At 38.2% G+C, this 19,736-nt stretch overlaps 1 protein-coding gene across 1 annotated transcript in view; it reads right to left on the reverse strand.

Moving 5' to 3' along the window:
- LOC136879788 (uncharacterized) overlaps positions 1 to 18,945 on the reverse strand; it is a 206,742-nt gene extending 187,797 nt beyond the window's left edge. Inside the window, exons 1-2 of the mRNA XM_067153256.2 lie at positions 18,816 to 18,945; positions 1,100 to 1,184 (exon numbers count right to left, since the gene is read on the reverse strand). The gene's annotated coding sequence lies outside the window, so the exon portion shown is untranslated. The remainder of the gene's footprint in view (positions 1 to 1,099; positions 1,185 to 18,815) is intronic.
- Between the last annotated feature and the right edge of the window lie 791 nt (positions 18,946 to 19,736).

Below are 19,736 nucleotides of genomic sequence, written 5' to 3' on the forward strand. Positions count from 1 at the left end.
TAACAGTTTTATAGACAGCAAGAATAATTTCCTGATGGATCACTGTATTGTAGAGACGCATGGAATAGGTATTGCCGGAAAATTTTCAGCGGGTTCACTTCGGTATTATGATGCCAATGTGAAGTTAATGGTCCTTAAACCCGCGGGAAATGAAGAATAATTGTGCACCCGCAAAAAAAAAAAGATACGGCGTGACGAAAGTCAATGCTCGGCGTCTAAAAATGCGTAGGCCTACTGTACAACAAGGCATTCATATGATTTTACAAAGTTCTTTTTGAGCCTGATTTAAATTTCTTGAAGGAAAAAGTGGGTTCATCTTGGATTTGGAGAAATACGGTACTATATTTTTTTTCAGAATGAAATTAAACATACTTTCAAGTAGTATCGGATTACGAAAAATAACAAACAAGTAAGCCATAGTGTGGATATCATCTGCGGAAACGCAAGTTTTGAACAAACTGATTGCCGTTTCATACCGATGTTAATGTGCTTGGGGGGTTTTCCGACTTTAATACAAAAATGGGATATAACGACAATCCGTTATAGCGAGCAAATAATTCGCTATTATGAATTCTCGCTATAACGGACTTCTACTGTATTTGCTTTTTAGGAACTGCTTTTATATGATTTCAACTATACAGTTGGCTGTAGCTTTTTATGCCTTGTATCATGTCCTGTTCAGCAATATTATGGTTAAAAGGAAATTTAATATCATGGACAAAGTTGTCATAATCATTTGGAAATATGATTTGCAAGTTGTTTTTGTATTTTGATTTTTTAAGCCTGAGGATTTACCAGCATAATGCTTGATTTACTTTCATATTTAAAATGAACCTCTAGAATTATAAAGATTTTATACAATATTACCATTATCAGTTTTCCTTTAGTATCAACACTATGTTATACGTTTGATTATTATGCTTATTCTTTACACCATGTTCTCTTTTACATTATCTTCTTTCTTTCTTTTCTTTAACCTATCTTGACGCTACAATTCAATTTCAGTCTGGTTGTTATGTACACTATATGAATCTACTTTAGTAAGAACCATAATTGCAGTTGATAATAAGATGAAACCAATATACAAAATTTATCTTACCTAAAGCGGCCTCACGTGCTTTCAATAAAGCATCGCAATAATCTGCTATGAATGCATAAATATTTTCAGGCTGAACGCGTAAAACCTGCAACAAGAAAATCATTGTAAATTTACACTACTGAAATAGATCTGCTCTAGTTTCTTCCAATGTAAAATTAATTGTTCGTCTGCCTCTACACAATGGACAGTTCCCTAAAAATATGGTGAACTCAAACAGTACAAGAAACTAAATACAAAAATATTCAAAGAAAGTTTATATACTTTCTTTACCAAATAAGCCAATGTGGTAATACATATAGCGGAACATTGAAAGCTGCTTCTAGTTCTTAATCACCTCAGAAATTCCTCTGCAGGGGGTGAGCTGCCTAGTTAGGATGGTAAAGGCATGTTTGGTTTTCTTGGAAGGACATAGATTCCCCACTTTTGGAGTAGCACATGGTCCTGGAATTCAATTAGCCTAGGGCTCTCTAAAGACTAGGTATGCTCGCCCGCCATTTTGGTTCATTCCTGCACTACATTGGTAAGCAGTTGACCGCCCCAGCCTTGTACATCCCTCTTTTTTACTGTTCTCCATGCTAGAAAATAATGCTAAACTAACATACTGTAAAAATACTCATTCTCAATATTACTCAAACGGTTACTCAACATAAATAGTAGTATATTTCGTACACCCTTGTGTAATTTTTACTCGAGACGGTGATTGTAATAGCAAGGTCGTTGATAATTTGCCTTTTAACAAACAAACAAACAAACCAGGCATGTACTCTCAGTTGAGAAATATTAGAAAAAATAGCTTACTAATAAATCGGATTTTGATAAGTAGAATAGGCTGTTTGTAAGCTATGCGCCGTGGTAGCGTCAAACGAAATTAGGGACACCGTGGTATTGATATAGGCTACTGCCATTCTTAAATCGAGGAATTTGACGTGGTAATCGGTCAGTGTCAAAGATATATAAATTGTGATAGAAGATTTTGATATCAAATGATCTCAGTCGGCATTTCATATTTGCGTGAAATTGATTTAGCACTATTTTCAATGTTGTCGAAATAATAAGAAAAATATTCTTCAAACAAAAATAACGCTGAAATGTGATGTACGAAGATGAACACACCCAAGTAACTGGGATTCTTTAAGTTTATTTCTTTCTTATAAAATGAGTCCCTTTTCTTATTTACCAGTATTTAAAAAAATACATTTTGTGTGAAAAATAAACTTACTTTTTGGTGAGTGCTATGAATCTCATTAGTTTATGCAGTTGTAATGAACAGATGGATTTAATTTATTCAACCGAATATTCCTGAAACAAATGTTATTTTATTATAAATTACATTCGGGAAGAAAATAGGAATAGAGTAACTGCTTCTATAGCTGAATCTTCTCTCCCAACCTGAAGTATTGCACTGATAATCAGTTGCCAGTGACTTGTAAAGGAAGAGACCCACGAGCTGTGGAGAATATTAAAAAATTTTGACTTTGGCAAAGTCAACAGTACTTTTTTGTTTACAGAGATTCCTGTGTTTTGAGAAGAAGTAGTATGATTTCTCAACACGACTCACCTTATTAAACTTCAAAGGGTTGCAACATTGGTTAACTTGCTCTGGCAGTACATTTCATTTTTAAAAATATATTTAAGTAGTATTTTACTAATTTACTGTCTCCTTTTATTACATTATTTACAAAACAGTAACATTCCATTCCTTGTTTACATTTTTTCTCTTATTTTCCGAAACAGTCCCATACATTTTATATCGTTTCCGTACATTCTTGTTAAAGTCCACAACAGCATAGGATCGAATTTTGAAAAAGTGTCTAAAACCTTTTTCTTTTATATTACAGCACGTTGGAGAACATGTACCGGTACATTTATCATTCAAAATTTTCTCCATTACAAGACTTGCACCATTTTTCATTATATATTGCTTATAGTCCTTATAGATGATCTCACAGTTACAAATCAATTTCATAACTTCACAGTTTGGTTTCTTTAGACCACCCAAATTAAAAAAAAATACGAATGTTTCCGAGCTTGAGTCAGAAAGCTCATAGTTTAAAACCTGTTTGCATATAGACCTACCACGGGTCTTGGTTTTCAATAATGGATTTGCTGTACTACCACCAATGTTAAGCAAATTATGTCTGTCATATGAAGTTAGTTTTGACAGATATTGTAACTGTGGTGTTTGGATGTTGAACTCCTGTTCCCGGACTTTGGGGGCAGAATAGAATACTGTATAGAATGATCAATGTGACTGAAGTAAGGGGTGTAGTAATGTCAGTGGAAGCTGGATGCAGGTTTAAGTCAGCAGTTGAAGTAGAAGGTGTACCAGAGGCAGAGGAGGCAAAATGCAGATCAGCAGGGAATCTAAACAACCTGCATCCCGCAGTAGAGACATTACTACAATTAGGCGCAGAACAACCCAACATTATGTAATAAATATCCACACAAATATAGCACTATTCTGTCCAACAATCTGTATCCCACAGTAGAGACATTACTACAATTAGGTGCAGAACAACCCACCATTATGTAATAAATACCCACACAAATATAGCACTATTCTGTCCAACAATCTGTATCCCGCAGTAGAGACATTACTACAATTAGGTGCAGAACAACCCACCATTATGTACGGTAATAAATATCCACACAAATATAGCACTGTTCTGTCCAACAATCTGTATCCCGCAGTAGAGACATTACTACAATTAGGTGCAGAACAACCCACCATTATGTAATAAATATCCACACAAATATAGCACTGTTCTGTCCATGCACGCGGTGATTAAAGCAATACGTTCAATGTGACGAAGCGAGCGCTGGTAGGAGAAACTAGAGTTTGATCACATGGCCCATTGATCATGTATGAACCAAAATGGCAGCTAAGCATACCCATCTTATAGATCCTTAAATTAGCCTATGATAATAATGATAATTACTTATTCACATCAGTAGCATCCTACTAAGAGGGTTGGCTGTGTGGTTTAGGCCATACAGCTGTAACTTTGCATTTGGGAGATGGTGGGTTAGAAATCCACTGTCAGCAGCCCTGAAGATGTTTTTCTGTGGTTTCCCATTTCCACATCAGACAAAAGCTGTACCTTAATTATAGCTACAGATACTTCCTTCCAAAATCAAGTCCTTTCCATTATCATCAAAAAACATAACTCAGTTGGTGTGACGTTAAAACACTAGCAATAATACAAAATTATATAATCATATTTTCAATGTGACAGTCCAAAATATGGAAATGTTTATGGTGTTGGTTGGTGCTGACGAAACACAGATCAAGATATGACACCACTGTGTAACCATATAAATCTCCCGATTTTAAGTTAAGTTTGTAATATAAAGTAGTGAATACCATGTGAGTTTGTTTAATTAAGATGTGTGAACATAGTGTTATAAAAATAATTTGTAGTTTGAGAGTATTGAACATGTATATCATTATACTTCTATAATTTTAATTTGGGTAAGAATCTGTAATAGCATAGCAGTGAAGATTGCTCAAGATTGTGCAACATGGGAAACAGTAACTATATCGGTAAATACAGTTGAAGTCAGGTGAAAGTGTTGCAGCAAGTGGTTTGAAAACCCAGGGCTACAGTTGGGAAGTATAGGCTGAAGATTATATTTCATCCATATGGATGAATTGAGAGTTTGCTGATTTTCGTATTGGCTGCACGATAGCCAGTGCGAGGGCTTTGCTTCTGAATGAAGTTCCATTGTGTGAGAGATGCTTGGAGAACTGTCCGGAAGAGCATTGCTACCAGTGAACTTCTGGAAACACTATAGCCATGTGGAGCAAGACTATATATACATGTGCGACAGTATTAATTACCGGTACAAGTTCTTTCATGCTCAAAAGAGTTACTTATTTCTGCAAGTATTTTGCAGATGGCACCCATAATATAACTAATTTTGGTATTCATTTCATTATTTATATTTTATTTACATTACAACTGTTATGGGTGCCATGTCATCTGATGTTTACTACTATCCTTCTTGCAGAAAACCCCATATTTCTTCTGATTGTTTTTGGATCTCCCAATGCTAACTTGTAGCCTGTTTAAACTTTCATGTAGACCAGGATTCGAGCATAACAATAATTACATAAAATCAGCTTCATGGTCCGTATCGCACTTCAATAGATTCACAATTAAGTATTTATTTATTTTCCACCTAGTCGGTACAATGATTGCTTAAGGCAATTTTTAATGGTCAAACGTGGTACATGTTTCGTATATTATCAACATCTTCAGCCACATAACACTGTTTAGATGAAAAATATATAAATTGACAAAGTAATGCTTTAGAGGAAGTGTCCTTAAAATTAATATAAGATTGACAACATTAAAACAAACAAATAACTCAAGAGAAATTGTTTGTTTTAATGTTGTCAATCTTATATTAATTTTAAGGACACTTCCTCTAAAGCATTACTTTGTCAATTTATATATTTTTCATCTAAACAGTGTTATGTGGCTGAAGATGTTGATAATATACGAAACATGTACCACTTTTGACCATTAAAAATTGCCTTAAGCAATCATTGTATCGACTAGGTGGAAAATAAATAAATACTTAATTGTGAATCATAACAATAATGACGACCAGGTTTTTCCATTTGGACTCGAGCAACCAATTATAGAACTAAACACTGTATCCTACTTAGTGCCAAGATCGTGAAGAACTTTTCTTTAGTAGGTGTCCATGACCTGCACAGAGATATGTTTTCTCCTCCATTTTCAGGATAAGTTGTATATAAATAGTCATTTTTATGACTTTAGTTTAATTTTTCAACCTAGCCTTTAACACTATACAACCTCAAAATATATTTGCCATAAATAATGAAAATGAAAACCTACAACCTGTTTTCCAGTCATTGACCGGGTCAGGGATGTAATGAACGAATCATATATAGGCTGTTAGTATGATGGGGTCGCCACTCCCAAAGTGATTTATTAATGAATGATAGATGCTATGAAATGAGAATGGAGAGTGTTGCCGGAATGAAAGATGACAGGGAAAACCGGAGTACCCGGAGAAAAACCTGTCCTGCCTCCGCTTTGTCCAGCACAAACCTCACATGGAGTGACCGGGATTTGAACCATGGTATCCAGCGGTGAGAGGCCGACGCGCTGCCGTCTGAGCCACGGAGGCTCCTGCCATAAATAATATGCAATAAAAATGATTACTTATTATCAAATACACAGATGCAGCTTTATTACTGGTATTTAAAATGGGAGAGGGCACGTGGCCAGAACTTAAATGGGTGGCTCTAAAAGACTGCATCTTATATTCAATCACAGCGATCAAATTTCATTGTTGTATATTTCTGGATTTATACATTTACTTGTTTGTTTATGGTTTTTTTAATGGCAGGGCTGCCATTTCTTTTACATTTCATACAATAACGATTTCTCTTTTATTTGAACAAACTGTGTAAACTTATGATTATATATTTCATGCTAGTATAACAACTCCTTGTTTGGTAAGTAATCACAAATTCTAATAAACAATAGCCTCAAAATCATCTCCTTTGTCATCTTCTTCCTCTTCTGAAACATATGCAGATTTTTGTTTGATAGCATCTTCAAAAAGCCTCCAGCAAAATGCGCCCTGTTCTCTTGTCAGTGCTTCGTTCCATGTCTCTTGCTATTCAGCACTCTCAAGAAGTTTATTTATTATTTCCTGTTCTTTGTGATCCAAATCAAAGATAAATTAAATGGCGTATGGTTTTTAGTGCCGGGAGTGTCCAAGGACAAGTTCGGCTTGCCAGATGCAGGTCTTCTGATTTGACTCCCGTAGGTGACCTGCACGTCGTGATGAGGATGAATTGATGATGAAGACGACACATACACCCAGCCCCCGTGTCAGCGAAATTAACCAGTTATGGTTAAAATTCCCGACCCTGCCGGGAATCAAACCTGGGACCCCTGTGGCCAAAGGCCAGCACGCTAACCATTTAGCCATGGAGCCAGACGCAAATCAAAGATACAATCTACCAACTGAACAAAACTATGAAAATATATGACTAAGATGTTAAAAAATGTCAGAAACTCAGTAAGCCACAGGGAGTGCACAGTTGAAAGCACAGCTAATATACATGTTCAGTCACCGCATTAACACAATCATAACCAAGGAATTTACAATGCAGTATACATGCTACCCAGCACCTCCTTGTAGGATATGATTGGGATGAGGGAACTGTTCAACAATCACTTAATAACTGCCAAACAAACAAATATTGGTGCTGTTGAGAAGACCATGGCGCGCTTTCTCCCAGGTTAAAAATTAAGCATCTTCTTTTTCTTCTTCTATTCCCGTTTCCAGTTCTCTCTTGGGTCAGGTTATGAATTATGTCTCTCCACCAATCTTTTCCTGTTTCCAATATTTCTTCTATCTTTCCTCCACTGCATCCCTCTACCTCTTTCAAGAGCTTCCTAGTCATCCCTTTCCTGTAAATACTTTCTCTGGAACTCAGTCTTCTTCCATTCACATCATGTATCCATAATGTTTCAGCTTGCTTGTTTCTTCCATCCTGTCCTGTAGTTTTGAAACTTCAATCTTCTTTCTAATCTCTTCTATCTTTTCTTGTCTTCCCTACAATACCTCTAAGGAAGTACATCTCAGCCACTTGAACTCTATTCTCATCTCATTTTTTTTGTTGTCCATGTACCTACTGATATGTCAATACTGGTTTATAATAGGCTGAATACAGAACTTTTCCTTCCTTCCTTCCTTCCTTCCTTCCTTCCTTCCTTCCTTCCTTCCTTCCTTCCTTCCTTCCTTCCTTCCCTCCTTCCTTCCTTCCTTCCTCTTGTCATCACTACTGTTATACACTTGTCTATGCTTATTCTCGTTCCAAACTCTTCTATCACCTGAGTCCATATTATAACTTGTTCTTGTACCTCCATTTTTCTCCCATTGTCATCATTTCTTTTTTACCATAGAAATAGATCAGATCATAAAACACATTGAAGAAATCTACAGTGAACATAACATCCTGATATTTATAGATAATACTGTGGTACTGGGAGAGACTGAAGTAGAAGAGCAAATAATTGTTGGAACAGCAGGTTTAAAGTATTGGTCTTAAGATAAGCAAAACTAAAACCATGGAGATGACTATTAACAGAGAAGAAACAAATTCTACCATCTTTTTAGAGGAAACTAAACTACACTGTATAACAAAAGAAACGACGCACTAGGAAGGAATTGTCCGATGGCGATAAAAATAAGTGGACGTGAGGAACAGGCGTAGAAAAACAAACGATCAAAAGTGCAGAACAATTGAATGATTTATTGCAGAGTTAGAGCGTTACAAAGTGAGGACGTCAATAAGGTGTTGGTCCACCCCTGGCCTGGATGCAAGCTGTCACTCGACGTGGCATAGACTGATAAAGTTCCCGGATGATGTCCTGTGGAATTTCGTGCCAAATGGTCTCCAACTGTTGGGATAAATCAGCGACATTCCAGGATGTTCGCAATTGCCCTCCCATGACATCCCAAATGTGCTCTATGGGAGAGAGATTCAGCGACTGAGCTGGCCAAAGAAGGATAGGGCAAGCTTCAAGACAGTTCATAACAACACGTGCCATGTGCGGTCGGGCATTATCCTGTTGGAAAGTAAGGCCTGGATGTCGCTGAAGGAATGGTAACACAACCGGCCGTAGAATGTCATCAACATACTGCTGTGCTGTCAGTGTGCCAGGAATGACTACCAGAGGGGTCCGGCTATCAAAGTAGATGGCACCCCAGGCCATCACTCCCTGTTGTGGGGCTGTGTAGTGTGCGATAGTCAAGGCAGGATCCCCACGCTGGCCTGGACATCTCCAAACATGTCTGTGGTTGTCGTCAGGGCACTGTTGGTAAAGGGACTCTCAGTAAAGACTATACGTCCCCAGTCAGCACAGTTGCACGTTGCCCGAGTGTGGCACCACTGTAATCTGGCTTGTCGGTGGACAGGCGTGAGTGGTAAGTGGCGTAACGGGTGGCGCAAGTGCAAATTCCTCTCGCTCAGGCATCTGTTGATGGTCATGGTGGACACATGTGTGCGGGTCACACGTTGGATCATTGATAACGACGACTCCGGTACTGTAACAGCTGTTCTGACAATCGCTCTGTCTGCCCGTGCTGTTGTGGCCTTCGGTCGACCACTGCTGTCCTGACGCTGATGCCTGCCGTTGCTGACCCACGCTTGCCAGCATCATCTGATCGCCACATCACTTCGACCCAAATGTCCAGCGACAGCTCGATTCGACCAACAAGCTTCTTTCAATCCGATCGCACGACCTCTTTCAAACTCTGACATCTGTTCGTAATGAGCACGAATCCTTCGGCGTGGCATTTTACACCCGACGTTAAGATAGTGCAGTTGAATGAAACAGCTACTTTGAGCATACGCTTCAGAATAGCGCCTTATATACACCTGATGCATGCACAGTTTGGACACGAAACTTTAATCATTTGCATGTTCGGTCCGAATGTTTTTGCATACGTAATTTCCTTACAATCGGACAACGCCTTCTCGGTGCATCAGGTCGCCTAGGTCGTCAAATCAAAAGACCTGAACCTGGCGAGCCGAACATGTCTTTGGACACTCCCGGCACTAAAAGCCATATGCCATTTATTTTTTCTTAAATAATTTCAAAGAAATTGGAAATTTCTCGAACATTTCCCTTGGTAAATTATTCCAATCATTAACTCTTCCTATAAATGAGTACCGTATTTGCCCTTATTTTTCCTCTTGAATTCCAACTTTATCTGCATGTGATCTTTCCTACATTTGGAAACACCACTAAACTTATATGTCTACTAATGTCATTCCAAGCCATCTCACCACTGACAGCTTGGAACATACTGGTTAGTTGAGTTGTTTGTCTCCTTACTCCCAAGTTTTCCTAGCCTACAGTTTGCAACATATTTGTAACACTACTCTTTTGTCAGAAATCACTCAGAAAAATTGTGCTGCTTTTCTTTGGAAATTTTTCCAGTTCCCGAATCAAGTAATCCTGGCGTGGGTCTCATACGCTGGAAACATACTCTAATTGAGGTCTTACCAAAGACTTATAGGCCCTGTCCTTTACATCCTTACTATAACTTCTAAATACTCTCATAATAATAGGAGATCTATAACCTTTATTTACAAACCAGTTTATGTGATTACCCCAATGAAAATCTTTCCTTATACATAGGCCATCCAGAAATTGAGTTTCCATATTTCTTTTCTTGTAAAGTAAATGTATAAATGTATTTAGCCATGAAATGTGAACATGCATGACAGATCAATGATTTAGCAATGATATACCAGCCAGACAAGTCCCACCGGGTGTCAATAGCACAGCAGCAGTGGCTCAAAATGGCGGCTTGTATTCTTTCTCCCGCTACCTGTGAGGTTTGGTCTGTGGTAAAGATTCTTAATGCACGAAACATAGCGCAGATTGAAATTCATCGTCAGCTGTGTCAGGTCTATGAGCCAAAGGTCATGGTGCGTCGCTGGTGTAGGCACTTTGCCGAAGGTCATCAAAATGTCCATGGAAGATCATCAAAATGTCCATGCAAGAGGGCCGTGGGTGACCGTCGCACTTCAATGACGACCTTGTGGAGCTGGTGCGGCAGTGCATGATGAAGAACCATTGCTTCATGTCTACAGAACTCAGCAGTCATTCTTTTCAGATATTGCAATCCTTGTTGCATGAAATTGTCACTAAGCACCTGCTGTTCAAGAAAGGGTGTTATTACGATTGCCGTATCTACAGTACATTTCCCTACCTTACATACTGCTGTTCGCCTCGACCTCATCCTCGCCGCATCAAGCACTCCGCTCACCTGTGCTCTACCAGTGTGATTACGTCATCCTCGCTGCACTTCACCGTTGCCGGTGCGCTGTGTGTACACGTGACCTCATGTTTCTCGAACTCAATGGCTTGTAGCCTTCTCTACCTTTCTGGAATATTCTATTCCACTATATATTGCCCACTCTTCTTCTCCATATTTGAGTCGGATTTCATAGCGGAGTGGTGGAGTGCCAAACTACTGTGCCTCTTGTAATCATGTATATTCCATCTGGACTCTGTCTTCAAGCTATTTGGTGAGCAAGACTTATTGTAATTTATCTTCATCTGGACTTTAATTTTCATCCGGCCTCTTGCCAGTTCAAATTTTTTTCCGTCGAGTTGGTATGCTACATTTTAACGTCATAGACCGCATCACTATACGAACATGCGCTATAGACAATTACGAATTATTTATAATCATTTCAGGTGTCTTCTTGGACCTATGTAAAAATTGGTAAATCTTGGAATAACCCGGTGAAGAAAATCCTTTCCCCGCCCTAATCCTTATGTCACTCCCCTTCCTCCTTTCTTTTGTCCTTTTCTCTCTGATCTTTACTCCTGCTGTCCTATTTAGTTTTTATATTTATTGTACATTGGTAAATTATTTATTAGGCTTTCCCCTTATGCATTTTTGGATATTCAATTTGTAAATGTGGCACACTTTTCAGATTTTTCTCTACTCTGGTATATTCATCTATCACCATTTGTTATTTATCTTCGATTTTATTTATCTTGTTGTTATGTTTTATTGTTAAATATATATTCTATTCACATCGTTATCTTTTTGGTCTTCCTATTGGCCTAGCTCCTTCTGACTGTGCGTTTCCTTGGTTTAAATTATTATTATTATTATTATTATTATTATTATTATTATTATTATTATTATTATTATTATTATTATTATTATTATTATTATTATTATTATTATTATTATTCACATTGTCTATTTCACTACTTACTTTGGTACACTGAGCTTTCTACGGTACTGCTAATATCATATTATACTCTACTGTACGTACTTCTGATCACTTATCACTGTTGTATAATAGTACACCACCCACTACAGTATGATAGCAGCACACACCACTACAGGGTGCCAGGTGAGTGCCAAAGGAACTGACACCCGACCACAAAATGCAGCGCTTAGGAGCAGCACTGACATTTCTGCAGTGGTACCATGATGACGGCGACGAGTTCCTCAACAGGATCATCATGGGCGATGATACATGGGTTACCGAGCACGATAGCTGCAGTCGCTTAAGTGCGGCCAGTATCCAGTATTCGGGAGATAGTAGGTTCGAACTCCACTGTCGGCAGCCCTGAAAATGGTTTTCCGTGGTTTCCCATTTTCACACCAGGCAAATGCTGGGGCTGTACCTTAATTAAGGCCACAGCCGCTTCCTTCCCACTCCTAGCCCTTTCCTGTCCCATCGTCGCCATAAGATGTATCTGTGTCGGTGCGACGTAAGCAATTAGCAAAAAGAAAAAAAAAAAAAAAAAAAGATACATGGGTTGCTCACTTTACCCCGGAAACCAACAGCATTCAATGCACATTGGTGTCAAAGTGAATCTCCAGTCAGGACAAAAGTGAAACAGACTAATTCAGTGAGGAAGGTGATGTGCATGGTGTTCTGGGAGAGGAAGAGCATTCTGCTTATTGACTTCCTGCCCAGAGGCGAAACAGTGAACACGGACCATTACTGTGAAACACAATGGAAATTGGGACGGGCCATTCCAAACAAGAGGCGTGGAATGCTCAGTTCAGGTGTTGTGTTAATCCATGACAATGCTTACACATATACAGCTCAGTGCTCAGCAACTGTTCTGCAGGAGTTTGGCTTTGAGGTGTTTGATCATTCACCGTACAGTCGTGATCATACTCCCATCTTTCCTTGCACTTCAAGAAACTCCTGTCCTTCAGCATGGACAAAAACCTGAAGGCATATGTTACATGCTATTTCCATTCCCATGCGGTAGACTTCTACAACACTGACATACAAAATTTGATCCCACAATATGACAAGTGTCACAGTTCTGGTGGTGATTATGTAAAAATATAGCTCCAACATTGCTGTATCGGATGTCAATGAAGATTTTCATGTAACTATGTTTGCAGGAGTAAGGAGAGATTGAAGGAGCTTACTAGGGGGGAAAAAAATGCTAAAAATAACATGATGGCAAACATAATTGAGAGCCATATGAATTTTACCGTGCAATGGAAGGACATGCATAGATACTTTAAGATACTTTAAGGCAGAAAGAGATTCCAGAAAGGACTTTCTTGGTTTCATTAATGAACAAGGGGAGAGTATATGCGAGGACTTAAAGAAGGCAGAAGTATTCAGTCAGCAATATGTAAAGGTAGTTGGATATAAAGATAATATCCTGATAGAGAAGGTGACTAATAATGGCAAAATAATGAAATTTACCTATGATGATACATTTATAAAAACATACAAAAGTTGAAAGCTAGAAAGGCAGCTGGGCTTGATAAGATTTCTGGGGATATATTAAAGGCTATGGGTTGGGATTTAGTGCCATATCTGAAATACTTATTTGAATACTGTTTGCATGAAGGAGCTATACCAAATGAATGGAGAGTTGTAATAGTAACCCCAGTGTACAAGGGAAAGGATGACAAACATAAAGTAGAAAATTACAGACCAGTCAGCTTGACATGTGTAGTTTGTAACCTCTGGAAAAGCATTCTTTCTGATTATATAGACATATTTGTGAAATTACAAACTGGTTTGATAGAACACAGTTTGGGCTTAGGAAAGGTTACTCTAATGAAGCTGAACTGTAGGATTCCAGCAAGATATAGCAGAAATTTTAGATTCAGGAGGTCAAATGGACTGTATCACTATTGACCTATCGAAGGCTTTTGACAGGGTAGATCATGGGAGATTACTGACAAAAATTAGGGCAATTGGATTAGACAAAAGAGTGGTTGAATGGGTGGCTACATTTCTAGAAAAGAGAACTCAGAGAATTAGAGTAGGTAAAGCATTATCTGATCCTGTAATGATTAAGAGGGGGGTCCTGCATGGCAGTATTATTGGACATATATATAAATGATATGAGTAAAGATCTTGAATCATAGATAAGGATATTTATGGATGATGTTATACTGTATACAGCAGCAGGTGAGTTGCAGGATTGTGAGCGACTGCAGGAGGACTTAATGTAGTGAGATGTACAGCAGACATTGATATGAATATAAATGGGATGAAAAGTAAAGATGTAAGTTTCACCAAGAGGAAAAGTCCTCTCAGTTTTAATTATTGTGTTGATGGGGTGATAATACCTCATGGGGAACAACGTAAGTACCTAGACCTTAATATAGCAGATATCTTGGATTCAAGAGGTTAAATGAACTGTATCACGATTGACCTGTCTAAGACATTTGATAGGGTGGATCATGGGAGACTACTGGCAAAAATGAGTGCAATTGGACTAGACAAAAGAGTGACTGAATGGGTTACTACATTTCTAGAAAACAGAATTCAGAGAATTAGAGTAGGCGAAGCTTTATCTGACCCTGTAATAATTAAGAGGGGAATTCCTCAAGGCAGCATTATTGGACCTTTATCTTTTCTTATATACAGTGTGATTCAGTAGCCTCTTCCAATATTGTTTGCTGCAGCCCAACTAATGTGCACATGGTTATAGGGGTGCTATTCCCCTGCAGGTGTACTGTATGGTACTAATGTTCAGTGAGCATATTTTGCACATGATTCTGAACCCTAGCAAAATATTATATCATCCGTTCGCAAAATATGACACCTTCAAATCATGTAGCAACATCCTTTCACCATGTAACTATGTTAACGTGTCGTGCCTCGTGACTGGGTGTAATGAAGAGGGGAATCAATGCATAAAACTAGGTAACAGTGCAGTAATTAATGTCCTAAACACCGAACCGGATGGCATATGTACTCTGCTCTCGTCGTACTACCAGCATGCTTCCAGCAGTGTAGCGTAGCAGATGTGGTTAGGCATTCGCCTAGCAATCAACGGAATGTGCCAGCGATGGTTCGAAACCTGCATCGTTCAAATATTTTTGCATCGGTATGATGTTCGAATACGTAAACACAGGCCCACATTTATCACATTCAAACAGTAGAATGATGCTGTTATTCATCTTTTGGCCTGTGCATACTCCGCTGGTTAGGGCCTGAATGTACTGTAATCTCTGCTGTCGGCATGTTTTCCACAGAGGAATACGTTGACATGCTCCTCATTTATAGGGAAGCAAGACAAAATGATGCAAGGCACTATGTCTGTACCAGAAATAGTATCGCGACAGGCAACTCCCGGCTGCTAAAACATACCGCCGTGTTGAAAAATGCCTAAGGAAAACAGGCATGATTTCCAACCACCCACCAGTCTGCAATAGGCCCGTTACATTGGGTGAAACAGAAGAGGCCATTCTGAAGGCAGCTCATAATAATCCATGCATTAGTACAAGGGCGACTGCAGGACAGGTGAACACCAGTCAGCTGTTCTTCTGGCGAATTCTGTATGAACATAAATTTCACCCATACCATCTTGAGCTACACCAAGAGCTCCATGGGCAGGATTTCAAAGCTCGAATGGAGTTCTGTCGGTGGCTATTAGGCAGGCTGGAAAATGATGCAGCATTCATATCATATATCTTGTTCTTCAATGAATTGCACTTCCACAATAATGGGAACATCAATCACCACAACATGCACTATTAGAGTCCGGACAATCCTCACTGGGTGCAATCCTCACGTACAATGGGGAGTGCATGTTTGACGTGGAATCTTGGGAAATTGCCTGTCTGGACATTATTTCCTAGAGGGCCATTGGACAGGCCCACGCTACCTGCATTTTCTGTATCAGGAACTGCCACTGCTCCTGAAGGATGTGCCCTTGCATGATTGACGATATGGTTGCAACAGGCTGGAGCTCCACCACATTCAACTTTATCTGTTCATAACCATCCAAATGAGGAACTACCAGGGAAATGGATAGGATGAGGAGGCCCTCTTTCTTGGCCTGTCAGATCACCAGATTCAATGCTATTAGACTTCTTCTTGTGGGGACATTTGAAGAACGTCATTTACACTCAAGCGTCGGAAAACCCCGACCAGCTGCGGCAACTCATCACAGACACCTGCTGAGCAATTACACCTGGAATGCTTCAGCGCGCAAGACGATCTATTAGACACTGGGCCCGAATGTGCATAAACTAAAATGGTCATCTCATCGAGCATTTGCTGCAATAAAAAATTGTCGGGGCAGTTGTGATCCTATTATTTCCAGTCTGTATATGTCCAGCCTGCTAACTAATCAGCCCTTCTTAGGGCCACAAACACATTCATTCACACACCATTTGATTGAAAGCAGGTAATGAACTTACATTGCATGCGGTATGTATTAAACAAATATTTAAAAAATTTGTAATCTTCACCCCGGACTCGAACCTCCCACCTGACATGCAAGCCCGCTCCGCCATGCCTTTGCCAACTATACTACGGTTCGGTATGGCACGTTGGGCAGCTTATAGCAAGTATTTGGTTTACTGCGGTCGCAATATCATTTTAGTGTTTCGCAGGCGTGTCAGGTTCATATGATCTAGAAGGCACACGCATGTCTTCCAGTGTTTAATACGAGTATAACATAACAGAGTCCTGTCATTGTGAGGCGGTAAATACCAACATATCCGGTTGTGTTGTCTGAGCATACCGTCAGGGCAGATGTTTTCGGGACAGAATGAATATCGAGGGTTGCATAAAACTACATTGGAAGGGGCGGCTGTATCACGCTGTATATAAATGATATGACTAAAGAAGTGGAATCAGGGTTAGGCTCTTTGCGGAGGATGTTATTCTGTATATAGTAATAAATAAGTTACAAGATTGTGAGAATCTGCTGTAAGATGGAGAGTAGGCAATGGTATGATGATAAACGGGGTTAAAAGTCAGGTTGTGAATTTCATTTACTGCATTGATAGGGTGAAAGTTCCTTATGGGAATCATTGTAAGTTTTACATTTGGGGATGCACAATAGGAATAATGAACTTTGTAACTTGTGCTAAAACTTACCCCCAAAAAATATGTAATTACATAAAAATCCGCTCAATAATTATGACACACCTAGTTCATCGCATATTCATATTTTCACTCTTGCTGATGTGAATCAGATTTATTTTCTCCATTTACCTCAACCACCAACATGACCAACCTGACAACATTAACCACAACCTTCCTAATATTCCTGGAAATATTAATCCTGTCTAAACAATGCTTATAATGACAATTATAGAAGATTTTCTTTATAATCTTTTATGTTTCATACATTTTTATTTTATAAGCTATTGTAGCTAATGGAGATATTTGTGAATATAAAGACTTTATTGGTAAGTTGGTAGTTACAGTGTATCATACCCTAACTATTGTTACCTTCTCTGTTTTGCTTTCATTGTTTTAACTTTTGACAATTTAGCTTTCAACATTAATCCTTGTATTTGCTGTCATGTGTTTTATATTTCAACTAGTCATAGTTTAACATTTGTCTTGTAGGCGCTATCATGTGTTATACATTGCTATTCGATAAGTTGCATTTTGCTCAATTGATTTGTTGGCTGATGATGATGCGCAATGAGCGTCGAAACTAGTACCAACCTTCTCTAAACGTTATGTGATATATATTCATATCAATAAACATTCATGGTATTGAAAAGGTGGACCTTTAACATTTTCATTTTACTGTAAGTCCATCATTGGCGAGTATTGCTGACGGAGAGAGTCTCTGTTGTTCTACCACCATGGTAATCAACTAGCTAATAATGATGGTGATTGTTCTAAGTGTTTAAATAAGCTGCAAATGTGATCTGTCATTAGCCACTATTAATCAAGAAGATACTGAAGATGACTACCAAAATGAGAAGGAAAATATGATCATTCAAAGAATGGGGGAAAAGGGAATCATTAGGGAGGGGGTGCTCTAATATCACCAGGCTCGAGAAAAGCAAAATGTGATGGCTTAAAAAGTTCAATGTAAAACTTAACAATAACACTAAACTGACTGACTATTGTTAGTTGAGATGTTCTTCCACTTTACTGCCTCAATCATACGAACAGTAACCATCAACAATGGGTACGATGGTTAGCAAGAGATAAATGTGGAACTAAGACCATGCCATTTCAGACATTTCAGTAGATACTGATGATTCACATTTTCAACAAAATTGAGGACCTTTCCTTAACAAGATTAAAATCTATGCAAAAGATCTTTACTGCCAAGACTTATATCTCATCCAAAGAATTTGGGCTGTCCAAACATACCTTCTACTACAATTATGGTATCTTTCACAAGTACTACCATTGCCTTCAAAGTTTGCCCAACAGATATTTTCATGGTACGTTTGGCATGGAAATATATTTTGAGTACCTATAACTACCTTGTATCTTCAGCCAACAGCTGGTGGTCTTGGACAGGTAAATGTCACCATTAAATGCTTAGCTCTCTTCCTGAGTCATAGAAGAAAAATACAAATGAAATAATGGAGCTTCTCATCTGTGTGGTTGAAACATTGGTCTACTGAGACTGATTTGCACAATCTATCTAATCTTTGGAATGTCCCACCAGCCATGAAATATCTGTGGATTTATCTGCAAGAATGGTGTTATCTGCTGGAAACTTAGTACCAGAAAAACAAGACACGCATCACATTTATGGTGATTTATTCTGTATATATTCCCTATACCCACCACACCTGGAAACTGGAGCTGGTTCAAGATGATGGTGATGATTCCCTACACCACATATGCAATTATTTCAGCACATCCCTCCAAACACAGACTTTCAACAGCTCAGGAAAAACATTTGTGCTCCTTACTTACCAACTAAAAAGTGCACTACGTGGTATATGGTGGTCCATGACATTTAATCAACAAAGTAGCGGCTCTATCAAATATAAATGATTGATTCAGACTCTTGCTCATGTTGTGCTCAAGGTGATTTGATACTTCACAGACTGACCTCTTGTCTGAGGGTTAGACCAATGTATATGCAAGCAAATACATTCCTACAACAGATAAATTTTGCAATTAATAGGCAAGATCTATTTAAGATTAGATTACCTCATTACCCCCAAGGACAAGACACAACTCTACACTCTGGGTAATTGGATACACTGTTCATTTTAAGATAAATACTGACAGACAACTGGACAAGGACCCTTACAAATCTCACCTGAAGAGAACAAGGTGGAAGTTGGTTGCTTCCTGAGTTGACAAATTGTGCAGACATTATTTAAGTTTGCACTATTATCTTACAGGAGGTGAAGTAAGTGCAGTAGGAAATGCATTGCACCTGACAGACTCTAGTCTTGGGCACATAAACAGCTTACAACACAGCACAATGTAAGACCCTGCCTAGAATACTCTATTATATTATTCTATATCACTTCCTAGGTACTCTTAACATTCAAGTTTAAACAATAAAAGTAAAGGAAAATTGTATAGAAGAGATAAGAAACAGAATATTTAAATTATATTACTGTACTTTTAAACATGTAATATACAATCTGTAATGACTAATTAGTAACATTTTGGTAAGTAAATCTTTTCTTTCAATAATAATAATAATAATAATAATAATAATAATAATAATAATAATAATAATAATAATAATAATAATAATAATAATAATAATAATAATAACAATAATAATAATAATAATAATAATAATAATAATAATAATAATAATAATAATAATAATAATAATAATAATAATATAAATGCTGATTTATTATCTATAGA

Source organism: Anabrus simplex, chromosome 1 (assembly GCF_040414725.1).
Source record: "Anabrus simplex isolate iqAnaSimp1 chromosome 1, ASM4041472v1, whole genome shotgun sequence".
Taxonomy (NCBI): Eukaryota; Metazoa; Arthropoda; class Insecta; order Orthoptera; family Tettigoniidae; genus Anabrus; species Anabrus simplex.